The following is a 21883-nucleotide window of genomic DNA, read 5'->3' on the forward strand; positions in this document are numbered from 1 at the left end:
GTAAGCAGATTCAGAAGTAGTAGTTACTCGGAGATGAAACGGCTCTCACAGGATAGGGTAGCATGGAGAGCTGCATGAAACCAATCTTTTTGAATGAAAACCACAATAAAAAGTAAACAATTCAGTAAATTTTACATAAAAAAGTAATATTATTTGTCTATCTATGTGGGAACTGAGCTCTGTTCCTACACCCACCGGAAACCCCTCTGCAAACAGTTAACATACTGTATCTTTGAAAACAATACACAGTCTCCAGTGACGTGTTCGTGACGGAGTTTAACACCGTTTGCAGTTCGTGTCTGGTTGTCGAAAACGGAGCATTACTCGTTACTGGAACTTACAGGCATACACTTAATTAGTAACGCAGCACCATCTACTGTAAGTCAAGTCGAATGAACCCACAGAGAAACTTTTAGAAACACTGTTAACCTAACTGTAAAAATTTATTGCCGTACGGGGAACTGAGTCGTTCCAGCTGCGGTTCGCGACAGAGACATGTTTATGTAGTAGAGTATGGTAGATGGCGCTGGATCATTTGGCAGAAGATTCATCAGTTAGCGCCTTACAAATTGGCTGTTAAATGTGCGCTTCAGAGGATACAGTGCGGAAAGAACCAGTGTAGCTATAATTACAGCTATAACATAAAAAACTTCTCCATGAACCATGGACCTTGCCGCTGGTGGGGAGGCTTGCGTGCCTCAGCGATACAGATGGCCGTACCGTAGGTGCAACTACAACGGAGGGGTATCTGTTGAGAGGCCAGACAAACATGTGGTTCCTGAAGAGGGGCAGCAGCCTTTCAGTAGTTGCAGGGGCAACAGTCTGGATGATTGACTGATCTGGCCTTGTAACATTAACCAAAACGGCCTTGCTGTGCTGGTACTGCGAACGGCTGAAAGCAAGGGGAAACTACAGCCGTAATTTTTCCCGAGGACATGCAGCTCTACTGTATGATTAATTGATGATGGCGTCCTCTTGGGTAAAATATTCCGGAGGTAAAATAGTCCCCCATTCGGATCTCCGGGCGGGGACTACTCAGGAGGACGTCGTTATCAGGAGAAAGAAAACTGGCGTTCTACGGATCGGAGCGTGGAATGTCAGATCCCTTAATCGGGCAGGTAGGTTAGAAAATTTAAAAAGGGAAATGGATAGGCTAAACTTAGATATAGTGGGAATTAGTGAAGTTCGGTGGCAGGAGGAACAAGACTTTTGGTCAGGTAATTACAGGGTTATAAATACAAAATCAAATAGGGGTAATGCAGGAGTAGGTTTAATAATGAATAAAAAAAATAGGAGTGCGGGTTAGCTACTACAAACAGCATAGTGAACGCATTATTGTGGCCAAGATAGACACAAAGCCCATGCCTACTACAGTAGTACAAGTTTATATGCCAACTACCTCTGCAGATGATGAAGAAATAGATGAAATGTATGACGAGATAAAAGAAATTATTCAGGTAGTGAAAGGAGACGAAAATTTAATAGTCATGGGTGACTGGAATTCGTCAGTAGGAAAAGGGAGAGAAGGAAACATAGTAGGTGAATATGGATTGGGGGGAAGGAATGAAAGAGGAAGCCGCCTTGTAGAATTTTGCACAGAGCATAACTTAATAATAGCCAACACTTGGTTCAAGAATCATAAAAGAAGGTTGTATACCTGGAAGAATCCTGGAGATACTAATAGGTATCAGATAGATTATATAATGGTAAGACAGAGATTTAGAAACCAGGTTTTAAATTGTAAGACATTTCCTGGGGCAGATGTGGATTCTGACCACAATCTATTGGTTATGAACTGCAGATTGAAACTGAAGAAACTGCAAAAAGGTGGGAATTTAAGGAGATGGGACCTGGATAAACTGAAAGAACCAGAGGTTGTAGAGAGTTTCAGGGAGAGCATAAGGGAACAATTGACAGGAATGGGGGAAAGAAATACAGTAGAAGAAGAATGGGTAGCTCTGAGGGATGAAGTAGTGAAGGCAGCAGAGGATCAAGTAGGTAAAAAGACGAGGGCTAATAGAAATCCTTGGGTAACAGAAGAAATATTGAATTTAATTGATGAAAGGAGAAAATACAAAAATGCAGTAAATGAAGCAGGCAAAAAGGAATACAGACGTCTCAAAAATGATATCGACAGGAAGTGCAAAATGGCTAAGCAGGGATGGCTAGAGGACAAATGTAAGGATGTAGAGGCTTGTCTCACTAGGGGTAAGATAGATACTGCCTACAGGAAAATTAAAGAGACCTTTGGAGAGAAGAGAACCACTTGTATGAATATCAAGAGCTCAGATGGCAACCCAGTTCTAAGCAAAGAAGGGAAGGCAGAAAGGTGGAAGGAGTATATAGAGGGTTTATACAAGGGCGATGTACTTGAGGACAATATTATGGAAATGGAAGAGGATGTAGATGAAGACGAAATGGGAGATAAGATACTGCGTGAAGAGTTTGACAGAGCACTGAAAGACCTGAGTCAAAACAAGGCCCCGGGAGTAGACAACATTCCATTAGAACTACTGACGGCCTCAGGAGAGCCAGTCATGACAAAACTCTACCATCTGGTGAGCACGATGTATGAGACAGGCGAAATACCCTCAGACTTCAAGAAGAATATAATAATTCCAATCCCAAAGAAAGCAGGTGTTGACAGATGTGAAAATTACCGAACTATCAGTTTAATAAGTCACAGCTGCAAAATACTAACGCGAATTCTTTACAGACGAATGGAAAAACTGGTAGAAGCCGACCTCGGGGAAGATCAGTTTGGATTTCGTAGAAATGTTGGAACACGTGAGGCAATACTGACCTTACGACTTATCTTAGAAGAAAGATTAAGAAAAGGCAAACCTACGTTTCTAGCATTTGTAGACTTCGAGAAAGCTTTTGACAATGTTAACTGCAATACTCTCTTTCAAATTCTGAAGGTGGCAGGGGTAAAATACAGGGAGCGAAACGCTATTTACAGTTTGTACAGAAACCAGATGGCAGTTATAAGAGTCGAGGGGCATGAAAGGGAAGCAGTGGTTGGGAAAGGAGTAAGACAGGGTTGTAGCCTCTCCCCGATGTTATTCAATCTGTATATTGAGCAAGCAGTAAAGGAAACAAAAGAAAAATTCGGAGTAGGTATTAAAATTCATGGAGAAGAAGTAAAAACTTTGAGGTTCGCCGATGACATTGTAATTCTGTCAGAGACAGCAAAGGACTTGGAAGAGCAGTTGAATGGAATGGATAGTGTCTTGAAAGGAGGATATAAGATGAACATCAACAAAAGCAAAACGAGGATAATGGAATGTAGTCAAATTAAGTCGGGTGATGCTGAGGGAATTAGATTGGGAAATGAGACACTTAAAGTAGTAAAGGAGTTTTGCTATTTAGGGAGTAAAATAACCGATGATGGTCGAAGTAGAGAGGATATAAAATGTAGACTGGCAATGGCAAGGAAAGCGTTTCTCAAGAAGAGGAATTTGTTAACATCGAGTATAGATTTAAATGTCAGGAAGTCATTTATGAAAGTATTTGTATGGAGTGTAGCCATGTATGGAAGTGAAACATGGACGATAACTAGTTTGGACAAGAAGAGAATAGAAGCTTTCGAAATGTGGTGCTACAGAAGAATGCTGAAGATAAGGTGGGTAGATCACGTAACTAATGAGGAGGTATTGAGTAGGATTGGGGAGAAGAGAAGTTTGTGGCACAACTTGACTAGAAGAAGGGATCGGTTGGTAGGACATGTTTTGAGGCATCAAGGGATCACAAATTTAGCATTGGAGGGCAGTGTGGAGGGTAAAAATCGTAGAGGGAGACCAAGAGATGAATACACTAAGCAGATTCAGAAGGATGTAGGTTGCAGTAGGTACTGGGAGATGAAGAAGCTTGCACAGGATAGAGTAGCATGGAGAGCTGCATCAAACCAGTCTCAGGACTGAAGACCACAACAACCACAACAACAACATAAAAAAGGTGGGCAAGCGATGTGACCAAATGAGTGTGGACCCGGACGACGGGAAAGTCTTATACATTGTTGAACAACAATTACTCAGACTGGTAGCTGTCCCTTTGAACAATTGCCATGGACTTTCGTTACTGCTGTAAGTTTTTGGATACGAACAACTAAATGTCCATTTCAGACAACGCGTTCCTTTTCCTAAACTACCTAGTTTATATTTCGCTACCGTTTGTATCATCCTGGCCTGATAGTTCTGGGACACTGAATAAGTGATACGAAGGACTTCAAAAATTAATCTGGATATACTATAGCAGGCCAAGTAATTCTTACTGAATGCTGCACAATACTGCAAAGTGACGCCGATGTATGACTATTTGGCAATGTTGTCCCCAAATCTCTGTGAACAATGGTCGGAACCATCTACTGATCGTTCAGTTTCGCGACAAGAGATATCCGCTCTTTGTTCACAGACCTATTCGATAACAGATTGTAACGATACGACGTAAATTTGATAAAAGATTTCTAAATTTTTTTTATCAAGCAGACACTTTGAAAATTGGGATGTTAAAAGTATGTACCTACCAGTTATAAGAAACTCAAAGGAATGTTTGTTTACTAAACTAACAGTAAAATAATATTCACGGGTTAATTTAAAAATGTAAAATTATTTGCTAACGTAAATAGAAAACAAGAGGACCCACTACGAGTTTTCAAACCATGGTTGTGTGGATGACCTTGGTGTACAGAGTGTGCGGGCATAACGGAAAGGAGACTTGTGGAAGAAGTCGCAGTAGAGCCTCAGGCGAGGAAGCGCAGCTTGCGCTCACAACGGGTCATGTCGGGTTATGTTAAGTGCCAAGAAGTGGTTACTGGGATGACAGTTGGTGTCGCAGCGGCATTTGCGTGCTAAAATCGTCTCTGGAAATTACGACTCTTGAAAAGCAAGATTATCCAAGTTAGAACTTTGATGGAATTTTGGTACATTAAGAAACTGTCTACCGCAAGGGCGTGGTAGCAATATATTCATTCTATCTTACCGGAGGCATGAGGAGCCCATTTCTCATACTACAATCTATAACTACAGCACTACCACCGCTACGATCAGTAAGGCAAGAACTTTTACTATTAACTCTAAGTGGATAGGATTTTAAATGGATATTACAGTCAATTTCTCATGTAATCATTTTCTGAATAGAAACTGTGACTTTAAAATTTCTGTTCCAAGTCATTTCACTGTCATTTCCATGAAACTATATTTCTCATTTCTTTATCAATGGTTTCAATGATTTTGAATAACTCCAAAGATGAAAAGGTCGTTAGAAAACGCTTCACAATAACGACAAGATTGTCGTGATTTCAGGAAAAGTTAGCAAAGCCAGTAAAAACAGCTTCATAGTTAAAAGAGTATTAAACATAAAAACCAAGGTCGCTTTGCTAATGTATTTTCTGACAATTTTGATGAGATCAATTTCACTATTTCAAGTTATAAAAGTCTCATTTCTTAATAACAGTCATACTTCAAGAAGGTAGCCATTGTGCTACGTCATCGTCTCACACCTTCAATCCATCTTGATTCCAAGTAAGAAAATTCAGGTAAATTTTATTAAATTAAATTCATTACGTACTGAAGAAACAGTAAAGTTAAACTAATCCTTCAGAGCTGGTGACCGTAAATCTCCGTAGACATAATAGTTTTAGAGGACTACTGTTGGAATAAGAAATAGTTTACAACTCAATGCTGAGGTGTGGTTAAACTATAATGTAAGGAGTGAAGTGATTATACAGCGTATTTCCCTTCGCTGTGAACCGAAATTAGTTCGTATTGAGCCCCGTTACCCACATATCGCTTTGGAGATAGGTCCATAACAAATTAACAGCCATAAAAACATTTTGTTAATTAACGTATAGTCACAAATATATAAACATCCTCTACGTCAGTCTAAAATTAACAGTTCTGAAGTTAGAGTAAATGCCGATGTTCAGATGAGTGGTAGAATCTCTCGGTTTCGCTGGGTATTTGTGACGTAGGACCGGGGTCGGTCCGCTAGCAGCTCAAATGGTTCAAATGGCTCTGAGCACTATGGGACTTAACTTCTAAGGTCATCAGTCCCCTATAACTTAGAACTACTTAAACCTAACTAACCTAAGGACAGCACACACATCCATGCCCGAGGCAGGATTCGAACCTGCGACCGTAGCGGTAGCGCGGTTCCAGACTGTAGCGCCTATAACCGCTCGGCCACCCCGGCCGGCGCTAGCAGCTCGTTCGCCGCAGAAAGCGGTCAGCGCCAGAAGTTCTCGAAGCACCGTAAGTCGACGAATCAAGTTTCCTCCAGTGAGGTAAACAATTATTCTGCATCTGTCAAACATTTCAAGAGCAAAGAGAGGTCTCATATTAGCTAAAAATTGAGATTTTCATAATTAAAAAGAAATACTTTCCCTGTTACGAAATATTTCAGGAAGTTGTATTTCATGCGATTTATGCGAATTAGTCACACGTAGCAATCGGTGGACTTGGTTACAAGCTGTGAGAGCGTCCTCTTCCTCAGACGTTTTTTCAGGTTATCGAAAAACTGGAAATAGCAAGGTGTAAGAACTGGAGCTCCCGACCAGCATCAACTATGTCTGTGCAGTCATGGTCAGACTGTTGATATCATTTAACTGCCGGTCGTGGTGGCCGAGCGGTTCTAGGCGCTTCAGTCTGGAACCGCGCGACCACTACGGTCGCAGGTTCGAATCCTGCCTCGGGCATGGGTGTGTGTGATGTCCTTAGGTTAGTTAGGTTTAAGCAGTTCTAAGTTCTAGGGGACTGATGACCTCAAAAGTTAAGTCCCATAGTGCTCAGAGCCATTTGAACCATTTTTTAAATCATTTAACTGCGTCTGCACACCACATTGCATTTGATCCATTTCCTCCTTTAGAACCTTCAGCCTTCTGACGGGTTTGTTGCGACCCACCACGTATTCCTTTCCCTTGCCTACGTCTTCACTTCAGATTAGTATTAGCACCCTACGTTTTCAAGTGTTTATTGTACGTATTCCAGTCTCTGGCTTCCCCCTACAGTTTTTACGCTCTACGGCTCCCTCTGGTTCCTTGGAAATCATTCCTTGATGTCTTAACATGTCATATCTTCCTGTCACTTCTCATTGTCAGTATTTTACACATATATTTTACATATGCTCTTTTCTTCGCCGATTCTGAGGAGTCCATCAAATTTTCAACGTTATTGTGTATCACCACAGCCGGCCGGAGTGGCCGAGCGGTTCTAGGCGCTTCAGTCTGGAACCGCGCGACCGCTACGGTCACAGGTTCGAATCCTGCCTCGGGTATGGATGTGTGTAATGTCCTTAGGTTAGTTAGGTTTAAGTAGTTCTAAGTTCTAGGGGACTAATGACCTCAGATGTGAAGTTCCATAGTACTCAGAGCCATTTGAACCATTTTTTGTAGCACCACATTTCAAACGATTCGATTCTCTTCTGTTTCGGTTTTCCTACTGTCCATGAGTCACTGCCATACCATGTTGTGCTCCAAACATACATTCACAGAAATACTTTCCTCAAATTAAGGCCGGTGTTTGATGCCTGCAGTCTTCGCCAGCAGTGGCCTGTTTGCCTGTATCAGTCGGCTTTTTCTGTCCTTGCTTCGTCCACTATGGGTTATTTTGCCTACAAGATAGCAGATTTCGTAGCTTCATCTACTTCGTGATCACCGATTTTGATGTTAACTTTTGCTTATTCTCATTTCTCCTGCATCTCATATTCTTTGTCTTTCTCCAGTTTACTCTCAACCCATATTCTGCGCTCGTTGGACTGTTCATTCCATTCAACAGATCTTGTTATCCTTCTTCACCTTCATTGGCGATATCAATCTCATCAGCAAACCTGATCCTTGATATTCATTCACACTGAATTTTAATGCCACTGATCAGCCTCTGTTTTTATTTCTGTCATTGCTTCTTTGATATCTGGATAGAGCAGTATGCGTGGAAGATAGCATCACCGTCTGTCTCCCTTTTTAATCCGGGCCCTACATTCTTGGTCTTCCGATCTTATAGTTCCCTCTGTGTCCATATACCGCCAGCATTTCACGTTGAATCTGTGCGCAATTTAGACATACTGCCTACAAAAATCGTACTGTCCTGCGTACTTCAGCTTTAAATTACGTTTCCAGTTGCCGCACCATTCAGTCGCACACTGTGTCTGCAGGAAATCAGAAACGTAACTTTTCTCTGACTTGTTTCGCAATGGTCTTAGCGTGGGACAACATGTGTAACTTACTCGTAGTACTTAAATTTGTTGGTGATTGTACTGTGTACAATAATATATAGGACGCTAGCGTCAGCTGACTTCAGTTCGCGTACATCGCGAACCAGGGGTTCAATGTTGCGAAAGTTTTATTCGTCAGAAAAGTGTTTTAATTTTTACTCGTATCATCACCCAATAACACACTGCCTGACCTCTGTGTGTGTAAACATATCTTACGTAATTAATGGCAATGCGCTGTGCTGCCAACGACATTGGCCGCTGTTATCTCCGCGCCGCCTCGGCCGCGGGTATGCGTGCTGAGAGAACGACTACAGTAGGCGCACGGGATAAGGACTCTACTGCCGCGAGAATTCTCTGTCCGTTATCAGACTCTGACGTCATCCACTTGGCGCATTGTTATATAAGCTATCGTTGTCTGAACCGCCTTGTTACGTGGCAAGATGCCTCATCGCAGTAGCATCATGTGTATCGATGGCGGCCTACCATGTGGAGCACTCCGTCTTCAGGCCACAAGTGGCCCATCGGTACCATCCGACCGCCGTGTCATCCTCAGTTGAGGATGCGGATAGGAGGGGCATGTGGTCAGCACACCGCTCTCCCGGTCGTTATGATGGTATTCTTGACCGAAGGCGCTACTATTCGGTCACGTAGCTCCTCAGTTGGCATCACGAGGCTGAGTGCACCACGAAAAATGGCAACAGCGCATGGCGGCCTGGATGGTCACCCAACCAAATACCGACCACGCCCGGCAGCGCTTAACTTCGGTGATCTCACGGGAACCGGTGTAGCCACTGCGGCAAGGCCGTTGCCCTACCATGTGGAGACTATATTATATGGAGATTATAATATGAATGTTGATTCAGCCATAACAGTTGATGTTCTACATAGACTATCTGTCTTTCGTGATGGTCTTGTCGATTTTGCACTTAACATGTGTCTCTGTCGACGTTGGCCAAGCATCTACATCTACATCTACATCCATACTCCGCAAGCCACCTGACGGTGTGTGGCGGAGGGTACCTTGAGTACCTCTATCGGTTCTCCCTTCTATTCCAGTCTCGTATTGTTCGTGGAAAGATGGATTGTCGGTATGCCTCTGTGTGGGCTCTAATCTCTCTGATTTTATCCGCATGGTCTCTTCGCGAGATATACGTAGGAGGGAGCAATATACTGCTTGACTCTTCGGTGAAGGTATGTTCTCGAAACTTCAACAAAAGACCGTACCGAGCTACTGAGCGTCTCTCCTGCAGAGTCTTCCACTGGAGTTTATCTATCATCTCCGTAACGCTTTCGCGATTACTAAATGATCCTGTAACGAAGCGCGCTGGTCTCCGTTGGATCTTCTCTATATCTTCTATCAACCCTATCTGGTACGGATCCCACACTGCTGAGCAGTATTCAAGCAGTGGCCGAACAAGCGTACTGTAACCTACTTCCTTTGTTTTCGGATTGCATTTCCTTAGGATTCTTCCAATGAATCTCAGTCTGGCATCTGCTTTACCGACGATCAACATTATATGATCATTCCATTTTAAATCACTCCTAATGCGTACTCCCAGATAATTTATGGTATTAACTGCTTCCAGTTGCTGACCTGTTATTTTGTAGCTAAATGATAAAGGATCTATCTTTCTATGTATTCGCAGCACATTACACTTGTCTACATTGAGATTCAATTGCCATTCCCTGCACCATGCGTCAATTCGCTGCGGATCCTCCTGCATTTCAGTACAATTTTCCATTGTTACAACCTCTCGATACACCACAGCATCATCTGCAAAAAGCCTCAGTGAACTTCCGATGTCATCCACCAGGTCATTTATGTATATTGTGAATAGCAACGGTCCTATGACACTCCCCTGCGGCACACCTGAAATCACTCTTACTTCGGAGGACTTCTCTCCATTGAGAATGACATGCTGCGTCCTGTTATCTAGGAACTCCTCAATCCAATCGCACAATTGGTCTGGTAGTCCATATACTCTTACTTTGTTCATTAAACCACTGTGGGAAACTGTATCGAACGCCTTGCGGAAGTCAAGAAACACGGCATCTACCTGTGAACCCGTGTCTATGGCCCTCTGAGTCTCGTGGACGAATAGCGCGAGCTGGGTTTCACATGACCGTCTTTTTCGAAACCCATGCTGATTCCTATAGAGTAGATTTCTAGTGTCCAGAAAAGTCATTATACTCTAACACAATACGTGTTCCAAAATTCTACAACTGATCGACGTTAGAGATATAAGTCTATAGTTCTGCACATCTGTTCGACGTCCCTTCTTGAAAACGGGGATGACCTGTGCCATTTTCCAATCCTACTGGCCTACTGTCGCTATTGTTCTCACTGTTCTCACTGTTCAGCTCTACGTTCACTGGCTACGAGTTTCGAGAATTTTCCACCGAGAGTGGAAAATGATATGCCAAATTTTCTTTGGTCACAGCAATATTCTTTTAATACGATGTGTTTATTGTCGTGTCTAATCGGTAGAATAAATCTCATTGTCATCGCATCTTTGTTTTTCACTTTTTCGAAATAGTAGGTATTGTAGCATAGTAAGTGCTTATATTTAATCGTTGAGTAGAGTTAAGCAGGTGTAATGCCATACGTAGAACAGCGAAGCAAAACGTTGAAATATGCCATACAAATTAAATGCGTGACAACTGTTGCATCACAATACCAGACGTAGATTATTAAAATGGCCTCCCTGCAATCATCCTGGAAAGTTTTTCCATGAGGGTTCACCCCAGTGCGCATTCGACAATAGTGAAAGAGATTCGTTCTGGAATCAGCCTTGGGCTGTGCCATTCTCTGACGGTATATTACTATTGAACGGGGTGACAGAATCAAGGGCACGTCGGTACTGAAATAAAACACAATGCCCAAAACTTGTCAGACGGCCATAGCGTAACGTCGCCAGCACCGAAGTTTTCGGCTCTTAAAGGTCGAATACTTACTCCGAGTTTCAATGTTACCCGGCGTATGGCTGACCTTGGGACTTAGTTATGAGTTCCCGTGGCGTTGGCTACTACTGCACTCTGTGGTCCATCTCTCAGCCTCTTATTACGGCCACAGCGATTAAGGCGCTTTATCGCTGTCGTTGCAGCAGAGGAAAACGGCGCGTTTTAACATGTCATCACAAGCGAGGCCGAGGAAACAAAACGAATAAAGCGTCTGCAGAAAACTTTCTTATTCCTTGGGCACCTGAGTCAAGGAACTTGGTAAATGGAGCAAACTGAAAGAGGTTAATGTGATTCCCACTCCAAAGAACTCGCAGTGCAGTAGAAATTTTATGTCTATATGTGCTAAATATGAGCTCAGTTTTATCACACTCACACACACACAATATATAATTTTGTGTGTGTGTGTGTGTGTGTGTGTGGAGGGGAAATTGGCACTGTGTAACAGCAGATGAGAATAAGAACGGACGGTTTCACTGCACTTGGCGGGTGTTTTAAAGACAAAATAAGCGTTTTTGAAAGAAACAGTGATTGACAAATACTTACTTAGTTATGAAACTTATATGTAGCATTACATACGCTATCTCCGTTCTGTCTACTTTAATGCGTTAATGCGCAGTTGAAACGATCACCAGCCCCTCTCCCGTGAACATTCATTTATTGATCTATTAGGAAATGTTGCCAATGCGCTCCTCCAAATTGGTAGAAAGCGAGTGGTCAACATGACCAGTGTGGTTGTATGTCCTCAACAGCTATAGGGAGCCGAGCGTTTTGTAAGAGGTAAGGCTTCGAGCAAAATCATGCACGCAACTCAATGACAGCTGTCTCTTTCTCTTGTTTCGAGTTGCTCTAGCAGTACACGTCGACATTTAAGAATTGATCTGGAGTCAGAAGGCCAACAGGCAAAACTTGTTGTAGAGAACCTTTTTCCATAGACTTCTCGCTGGCGAGGAAATCCCAAATCGACTGAACGTGTTTTCTTTCATGCTCATCCTTGAAGGTTTTCGAGATCCATCGAGCCTAAAGTTTTCGAAAACCTGATCATTTAACGTTTCACACTGCAATGTTCGACTTCTGCGCACAATTCATTCAATTCGCCAACGTTATAAAGGTTATTTTTCCAGTCACCATCATTCACAATGTCTGCGCTCTCTCTCTCTCTCTCTCTCTCTCTCTCTCATTCCCCGACCCTCCCCCATATCCCCCTTTCAACCGCCTTTAAAATCTGTACACCAAACTGCCACATTATCACGTGACATCAGAGCTACAATTCAGCGTTGTTCGTAGCCATGCTACCCTCGTCTGACAACGGCGAGATAGTGGATGAGGTTACACACGTCAGGCTTGACAGGTTCGTGTAAGATTCATCCAAGACATTAGTCACTTCCGCCAGCGTTTCTCTTCCGCTAGACATTTGACATCAGTAGAAATACAAAGATTCCTTAAATAAATAGCCCTCGAAGCAAGTAATAGTTTGATCTTACTTTTCGAACATCATCGTAAAAAACCCAGAAACGAAACAAAAATAACTAAATTTTAATCTTTTAGTAGGCATTGCATTTTATATCTTCTACGTGACTTATATCATTCCAGTGGGAGAAACGTTGAACTGTATCGGTCATTAAAATACATTATACATCAAATTGTAGAACAGCCGCCGCTCGCTACCTGTCACTACCTGCTCCCTCCCGTATCGTGTTCCAGCTACAGGTCCCCACACTTACGCAGACACATGGAAAACTTACGCCTGTCCAACATAACCAGTACACATGAGTCCCAGCATCCTGCTGTATCTCCCCATCCTTCCGAGTCTTTATCTCCAACTGCGCCTTTATAAGTTTCCTTCCAAGCCTCCACGTCCTTTTCCGAAATAATTTTAATCATCATCCACTCGGAGAGTGTTTTATCAGTCCTGAAAACTGTTGTTCCTATCAACCCGTTCCATCCTTCTTCCTGCCAACCTGCAATCCTATTCATTACGCACCTAGTTTCCATCTATCAGTTTCTTCCGCGTACATACCCATATCGACTTTCATCTTCTCTAATACTTTCTACATCCAAATTCATTTCCATGAGTTACCAGGAGTCGTCAGCATCACTGTCGTTACAGAACGGAAAGAGTGCATACCACCAATGTCACGTCATGCTCGTCTTCTTTGTTACAACATTACCACGTGACATTAAAGCTACAATTTATTTTATTCGGAGCCATGACAACGGCGAGTTAGTGGATGAGGCTACACACGTCAGACTTGGCAGGTTTTTTTTTTTTTAATTCAAAGACTATTTAGTGACATCCTGGTTGATGCCAGAACATTTAATAAAAAAAAAAGGTAGGTATGTGCAATTTTTCCTTACGTTGCACCATATAATGTCGGTAAAGCAGCAGTGTTGATGAAAAAATGCAGAACAGGAAGACTCCATGGAGAATTATTGGTAGCCTTCAAACATAAACGACACCGATGATAGCTGTACGTGATGAATTAGTTAGCATACTGAATGGCCGAGTTGAGGTTCTGGCGTGGTTATCAATTTTACGACGTTTCAATCTATAACTACTGACGAATGCTGGAATAGTTCGTCCACATGGCATAGCGCCCCATCCTCGCAGTCGTTGGTGTCAGCAGAAAATACGGAAAAAGACAGTAAAATAAAGCTCGAATATGAGCTTAAATATTCAGTGATACGACTAGATGCCGTAACACAGTACTGTTTGTGCAACCAGTGTATAAAAAGCGAGAACTTTAGTGAAATGTAATATGTGCTTTATGAGTTTAGCAGACGAGTAAACGGGTTAAAATTAGCATAGCAAATACAGTCATTTAAATACTCGCCTTACAGTATTTCGAATCAGGTATACTTGTACACGAAGGCTTGGCATCTCGTATATCTGGTATGGCTTTCTGACATCGATCTAATCAAATTTTTGCCTACTCATTGCATAAGCCTAAAAACCCGGCACAAGTGTAACAGAATATACAGGGTGACTTTTCGACGCGCAGAGAAACAACACCAGCGGAACGTAAGGACGAAAATTCGTATTCCATTTTTTGTTTAGCCAACGATGTAGTCAACGACCAGTAACCCCACCACCCTTGAGTTTTTACAGAATCGAACTCCTATCCATAAACAGTTTCAGTTTACTTTCTAAATGAGTTAATATCTTATACATTTGACGTTAAGCATGTAAAACCTTTATAGTTGAAGCTATAAAACCCAAACTATGTCGGCTTCATGAGTTTCGGATTATTCGCGTAACTGAACTCATTCTCAAATATTGGGTGAACATAGTCTGCATCCTTCGTGCATCCTTCGTGCACTGCGAGTTACGGTGCAACGAGACACATACACAGTTAGTAATTGTAATGCTTACTGTGTTAAGCCTTGAAAGCAATATTATATCTCTTAATTATTAGATTACAGAGGATTTTAAGTTTTTAAATTCGGCCACAAATCGTCTAAAATGCTGAAACGAATATTGTTGTCCCTTGACGCAGCCACATAGGCAATCTGCAACTGGCTCCAGATGGCCGTTTTAAGTGTTTACTAATATAGAAGAATATCAGAGTTATTTTTAGATAGAAACCAACACTTTCCATAAATCACATGAACGATTCTTTTACCAAAATTGTGTGGAACTAGTCCCTTTTTTTAAGGAACCTTCCGGGCGCCAAAAGAGAGATGTGGGGACAAAGTGGGCAGGGTCGCACAACCCGAGGCCTGGCCACGATGTCCCGTTCGCACCCTCTAGGAAACAAGGAAAGCGTAGGAAACGTGGAGTAGAGGTACAATGAACATCGTTTATTTACTTATTTAGTGGAGTGGGTTACGGAACACACTGCAGGGGAAACTGGAGAAAAATTGTCTGTGTTTTGGATTGCGGACAACTGCACAGTGGCGTTCATTGAGCAACCGCTAAAAATCAAAGAGACGTTTCTCGCCATCAACAAACAAACAGTGTGCTGCGTGTCCCCAAATCCACCTCACGGAGTTCGTCTTTGCTTGGGGGAAGTTCCCCGCGTCCGAGAAGAGGTACAGTTGAGTCGGCATCTGATAAGGAGACGTTGACTGTGGGTATTTTATCCCAGACACAGTACCTTTGGCTGTTCAGTGATGTCACTAAACCTGCCCAAAGACGTAAACAACCATCCATGAGCAGCGCCTCAACCATCCATGAGCAGCGCCTATTAGACCGAGGGGCCTCGTCAGCCGATCAGTACCAGTCATTCCAGAGGAAGGAGGTACACGGCTCGTGTTGCCTGTACTTCAACCATGCCTAGACGCGGTTCGATCGCGTCCACACTGTTACTTTGTGCCAGGAAGGGCTCTAGGCAAGCGAAGTGTCCAGGCATCTGGAGAGAACCAAAGCGATGTTCTTCGGACATGCAGGAGATACAGAGAAACAGGAACTGTTGATGAAAGGCCACGTTCAGGCCCTTCAAGGGATACTACTGCAGTGGATGACCGCTACCTATGGATTATGGCTCGGAGGAACCCCGACAGCAACGCCACCTTGTTGAATAATGCTTTTTGTGCAGCCACAGTACGTCGCGTTGCGACTCGGACTGTGCGCAATAGGCTGCATGATGCGCAAGTTCGCTCCCGACGTCCATAGCGAGGTCCATTTTGCAACCACGACACCATGCAGTGCGGTACAGATGGGCCCAACAACATGCCGAATGGACCGCTCAGGATTGGCAATACGTTCTCTTCACCGATGAGTGTGGCATATTCCTTCAACCAGACAATTGTTGGAGACGTGTTTGGGAGTAACCCGGTCAAGCTGAACGCCTTAGACACACTGTCCAGCAAGTGCAGCAAGGTGGAGGTTCCCTGCTGTTTTGAGGTGGCATTATGTGGGACCGACATACGCAGCTGGTGGTCATGGAAGGCGCCGTAACGGCTGTACGATACATGAATGCCTTCCTCCGACCGATAGTAAAACCAAATCGGCAGCATATTGGCGAGGCATTTGTCTTCATGGACGACAATTCGCGTCCCCATCGTGCACATCTTGTGAGTGACTTCCTCCAGGATAACGACATCGCTCGACTAGAGTGGACAGCATGTTCTCCAGATACGAACCCATCGAAGGCGCCTGGGATAGATTGAAAAGTGCAGTTTATGGACGACGTGACCCACCAACCAATCTGCGGGATTTACGCCGGATCGCCGTTGAGGTGTGGGACAGTCTGGACCAACAGTGCCTTGATGAACTTGTGGATAGCATGTCACGACAAATACAGGCATGCATCAATGTAAGAAGATGTGTTACTGGGTATTAGAGGTACCAGTGCGTACAGCAATCTGGATCACCACGTCTGAAGGTCTCGTTGTACAGTGGTACAACATGCAATGTGTGGTTTTCATGAGAAATAAAAAGGGCGGAAATGATATTTATGTTGAACTCTATTCCAATTTTCTGTACAGGTTCCGGAAGTCTCGGAACCTAGGTGCATTAGGAACAGCATTTGTCGCACCAAGAATCGGACCCCTCTCGCCGATCTGCACACCAGACGGGTCTCGTCTGTGTCCATAACATCATAGTCGACACCAAATGGGTGTCTGCGAGGTGAATCCTGTGGAGGCGTGACCGGCATACTTGCTTCCCATTGACAGTAAGGTACCATGCAGACTGGGCGTCAGTGTCAAGACAAGGGGCACACACCGGCTGCCAAACGGCACGCCAGTCGACATGGAAAAGCTTCCCCTCAACCACATTCGGTGACCTGTGCTGCTAAAGGAAACTATAGATCGCCTTTGTGGGTGTCAGTTCCGCAGGCAGTATCACAGTATGGACGTCGCTCAGTTCAAGGAAAAAGTGGCGGAAGTAAAAGAAGAGCAGCGAGACATCCGAAAGTTGCTTGGTGATGCGAGAGAGTGTGGTGCAAGGGCCTCCAGCAATACCAGCAACAAGCTGTGAAGGCACGTACGTCCACGGCGCCACAAAGTCATGCGAGAGCCAATGAAAAGGGCTACCGGTCTGTCGGGCACATGATACAGACCTAAACCGACCCAGCACCGCGGGAGGGTGAGGGTTTCGTATCTTATCTAGAATAGCAATCCGTGGAAAACAAACGAACGCAATGCCGCCAGCATGTGGCGGGCCATGGATGGCGGAATAGGAAGTGTCTGTGCCACGTGGGGGATACGTGACGCCAAACAGACATTTACGTATTGCGTGCGTTGCAGAAGATCGAGTGCTCGTAAACGATGATCTAAGAGCCCAGCTCGTAGTTGGGAAAATCGATGTCTGCAGTTGAGGGCAATTGTCCGTCGCAGATGACTTTCGAAATCGAGTCCTAAGCATCGGAGAGTATCAGCTACATGCATAGGAACAGCACTGCCCGCAGGAAGTCCCGCACCTACTGACGTGGCGCTCAATTTGCGGACTTTAAAGCAGCTACCAGGAGCTTCGCCGTAGGTGGTAACCCATGCCAGTGACTCCCTGACCTCAGCACCGCTACGACGAACGATAACGAGATCGTCTGCATATGCAGTGTAGCTGAATACATGGTCAACGAGAGACATCCCAGAGAGGCGTTGACGGATGGCGCATAGCAACTGTTCAATGGCGAATGCATACAATACTGCACTTATCGACGAACCTAGGTGGGACGAGTAAGGCGACCATTGCAGAGTACACGAGACGTAATTCCACTAAAGAGACGCATTACGACGTCGACGGTAGTACCAGGGAAGCCCATATTGCGGAGCACCCCTTCCAGGAAGTCGTGATCGACGCCATCGAACGCCTGGCTGAAGTCAAGAGCTGCCAAAAGTACTGGTGTACGACGTGCGTGAGCAAGAGCGATTATGTCCCGATAGCGGAAGAGGGCAGTGCGGATGTTATTGGTACCTCCCAAAGAAGTTTGATCGGGGGAAACCATCCTGTGTATACCAACATACAAAAACTATTTTCTTGCTTTGTTGACAACGCTCTATTCATATACCAGTCATATTTGCACGTGTAAATAGTTTGGAAAATACACACACAAAAAAGGTTTGCATCTCCTCGGTTCCGAGAGTTCCGGAACCTGAACAGAAAATTGGAATAGAGATCAACATAAACATCATTTCCCCCCACTTTATTTCTCATGAAAACTACACACTGCATGTTGTACCACCATACAGTAAGGCCTTCAGAAGTGGTGGTCCAGATTTCTGTACACACCGGTACCTCTAATACCCAGTAGTACGTAAGCTTGCACTGATACATGCCTGTATTCGTCGTGGCATACTGTCCACAAGTTCATCAAGGCACTCTTCGTCCAGATAGTCCCAGTCCTCAACGGCGATTCGGCGTGGTTTCCTCAGAGTGGTTGGAGAGTCATGTCGTCCATAAACAGCCATTTTCAATCTATCCCAGGCGTTAATGTCTGGAGAACACTCTAGCCACTCTAGTCAAGCGATGTCGTTTTCCTGAAGGAAGTCATTCACAAGATGTGTACGATGGAGGCGCGAATTGTCGCCCATGAAGACGAATGCTTCGCCAATATGCTGCCGATATGGTTGCACTATCGGTCGCAGGATGGCATTCACGCATCGTACAGCCGTTACGGCGCCGTTCACGACCACCAGCGTCGTACACGTCGGCTCGACATAATGCCAGGCCAAAACAGCAGGGAACCTCCACCTTGCTGCTCTCGCTGGACAATGTGTCTAAGGCGTTCAGCCTGACCGGGTTACCCCCAAACACGTCTCCGACGATTGTCTGGTTGTAGGCATATGCAACACTCATCGGTGAAAAGAACATGATGCCAAACCTGAGCGGTCCATTCGGCATGTTGTTGGGCCCATCTGTACCGCGCTGCATGGTGTTCAAAAATGTTCAAATGTGTGTGAAATCTTATGGGACTTAACTGCTAAGGTCATCAGTCCCTAAGCTTACACACTACTTAATCTAAATTATCCTAAGGACAAACACACACACCCATGCCCGAAGGAGGACTCGAACCTCCGCCAGGACCAGCCGCTGCATGTGTTGTGGTTGCAAAGACCTCGCCATGGACGTAGGGAGCGAAGTTGCGCATCATACAGCCTATTGCGCACAGTTTGAGACGTAACACAACGTCTTGTGGCTGCACGAAAAGCATTATTCAACATGGTGGCGTTGCTGTCAGGGTTCCTCCGAGCCATAATCCTTAGGTAGCGGTGATCCACTGCAATAGTAGTCCTTGGGCGGCCTTAGCGAGGCATGTCATCGACAATTCCTGTCTTGGTTCACTCCGAGACGCCTGGACACTTCCCTTGTTGAGAGCCCTTCCTGGCACAAAGTAACAATGCGGATGCGAACGAACCGCGGTAGTGGCCGTCTAGGCATGGTTGAACTACAGACTTCCTAGTGAAATGACTGGAACTGATCGGCTGTCGGACCACCTCCGTCTAATAGGCACTGCTCATGCATGGTTGTTTACATCTTTGGTGGGGTTCAGTGACATCTCTGAACAGTCAAAGGGACACAATATCTACAGTCCATCGCTATTTTCAGGGGGTCTGGGAACCGGGGTGATGCAAAACCATTTTTTATGTGTGTATAGAAGTTTGTAAACAAGTGAATCATCTATGATAGCCCTGTACTTTGGAGCTTCTCTTACTCCAGGGTGGGGCAAATAAGTGTCCCAAACGAGTGGATATATGCAAATAACCACACCCTATGACGCGCTTACCACTTGTACGGCCGCCACGTTACCTCACCGGCTCAGGGCATAGTGCGGGCGAAGTCAGTGGGAGTGGAACAGTGCGAAGGTGGCGATGGTCCTCACAGTGGAGCGTCGGGTGTCCGTTGTGGAAAGTTGCGTAATATAAAGTTGTGGATATGGTCAGGTCAGTTGTTTGCTGAGAAGTTTTATGGTGTCAAAGTGTCAGCAAAGAGTGCGATGCAACGCCTAGTCTGAAAATGGTGTCAGATAGGATCGTTTTGAACAGTCAAAAAACATTCCGAACGGAGGAGGAAAAGGATCTACAGTAACTTCCGACAGAATGGAGCAACTGCCCATACAGCTGGCTGAAACTTGGAGCACGTTTACACAATCTTCACGCCTGACAGTTGTTAGCAGAGGTCAGTCTGGTCGCGAGCCTAGCTGGCCATCTAGGTGCTCACTGTGCGATTACTTTGTGTAGGGATTCCTAAAGTCTAAAGTGTGTCGCAAGGACTCTCATGGTCTTCAAGAACTGCAGCAGAACATTTCAGATGAGACTGCAGCAATTCCAGGAGTCGAGTTTCGATCCGCCTTCAGCAACTTGCTGGCCAGGGCCCAAAAATGCCAATCGATGAATGGTGATCACTTTCAACATCTGCTACACTCAGGTTAGTGCTGTAATTCCTTTCCTTTGCTGTGTTTCTTTGTGCCCTGGAACTCAATTTATGTTTGCAGGCAGGGGGCAGGAGTCAGTAACTCCCCCTCACAGAGCAGAATCCTGGATCCGCGCCTGCACGAGACTGCGTGTACTGCCTGCTTCGCAACAACACGCGTTAACCCGTCCGCGGCAGCGGAGCTAAGCACTTGTTGGCTGCAAACGTGAGCGCAGTCGCTGCTGCCGCTGCCAGAACTTGAGGTTTCGCAATTAGGTAACACAGCAGGGGTGTGGGCCGCGAAACCCACAGTGTTCCGTGGCAAGTTGGCGCCGCCGAGTTGCGACAGCTGTCCCGCTGCTGCAGTTGCCCCAGTAGATATCAGAGGGCAGCAGTGCTGCCTGCTCTCGTGGCCGACCGACGCCACGGGCGTCGTGTGAGGCTGCTTTGATTATAGTGTAGGTCCTGCAAACACGAGCGCGAGGCACGTAGGTTGCAGCACTTAAAGCTAAGGCTCAAAGGGCCCAAAGGCATGGAAACATATGGTGGAATTACAAGAAATGGCTTATGTGACCGCCTTAAATAATCTACTTCGAAAATACAGATATTTTGAAATTCAAATCCTACCAGAAAAATTGGAGTGTGTACACTGAAACTGAAATATCTCAGCGAGATCATTACACCAAAAGCGAATGATTAGAATGGTCTGTTAGGACAGGAAGTACGATGGAAATACCCTCTGATCTAGAATGAGATTTTCACTCTTCAGCGCAGTGTGCGCTGATATGAATCTTCCTGGCAGATTAAAACTGTGTGCCGGACCGCGACTCGAACTCGTGACCTTTGACTTTAGCAGGCAACTGCTCTACCAACTGAGCTACCCAAGCACGACTCACGCCCTGTCTTCACACCTCTACTTCCGCCAGTACCTCGTCTCCTACTTTCCAAACTTCACAGAAGCTCTCCTGCGAACTTTGCAGATCTAACACTCTTGGAAGAAAGGATATTGCGGAGACATGCCTGGGGGATGTTTCCAGAATGAGATTTTCACTCTGTAGTAGAGCGTGCGCTCATATGAAACTTCGTGACAGATTAAAACTGTGTGGCGGACTGAGACTCGAACTCGGGACCTTTGCATTTCGTGGGCAAGGCGAAGGTCCCGAGTTCGAGTCTAGGTCCGGCACACAGTTTTAATCTGAGAGAAAGTTTCACTCTCTAAACTGTTGTTGACATACGGATCTCAAGACTTACCTTGATCCAGAATGAACTGAGACGCTACGGCAGAGCAGACAGAACACAATATCTCTACGCTGTAATGACTTTGACCAAATAGTAGGTCTCTCTTGCGAGCAAAGGGAAATAATTTTAGTATTTGCACCCACTTGATAACCAACCAGCTGTTGTGTGAGAGTACTTCCTATA

At 44.8% G+C, this 21883-nt stretch overlaps 1 long non-coding RNA gene and 1 pseudogene across 1 annotated transcript in view; both read right to left on the bottom strand.

Annotated features, from left to right (window-relative positions):
- LOC126145889 (uncharacterized) overlaps positions 1-21883 on the bottom strand; it is a 1192902-nt gene that overhangs the window by 1136836 nt on the left and 34183 nt on the right. The window lies entirely within an intron of this gene.
- On the bottom strand, positions 8901-9018 carry LOC126163657 (5S ribosomal RNA; annotated as a pseudogene).

The sequence above is a fragment of the Schistocerca cancellata genome, chromosome 2 (assembly GCF_023864275.1).
Source record: "Schistocerca cancellata isolate TAMUIC-IGC-003103 chromosome 2, iqSchCanc2.1, whole genome shotgun sequence".
Classification (NCBI taxonomy): domain Eukaryota; kingdom Metazoa; phylum Arthropoda; class Insecta; order Orthoptera; family Acrididae; genus Schistocerca; species Schistocerca cancellata.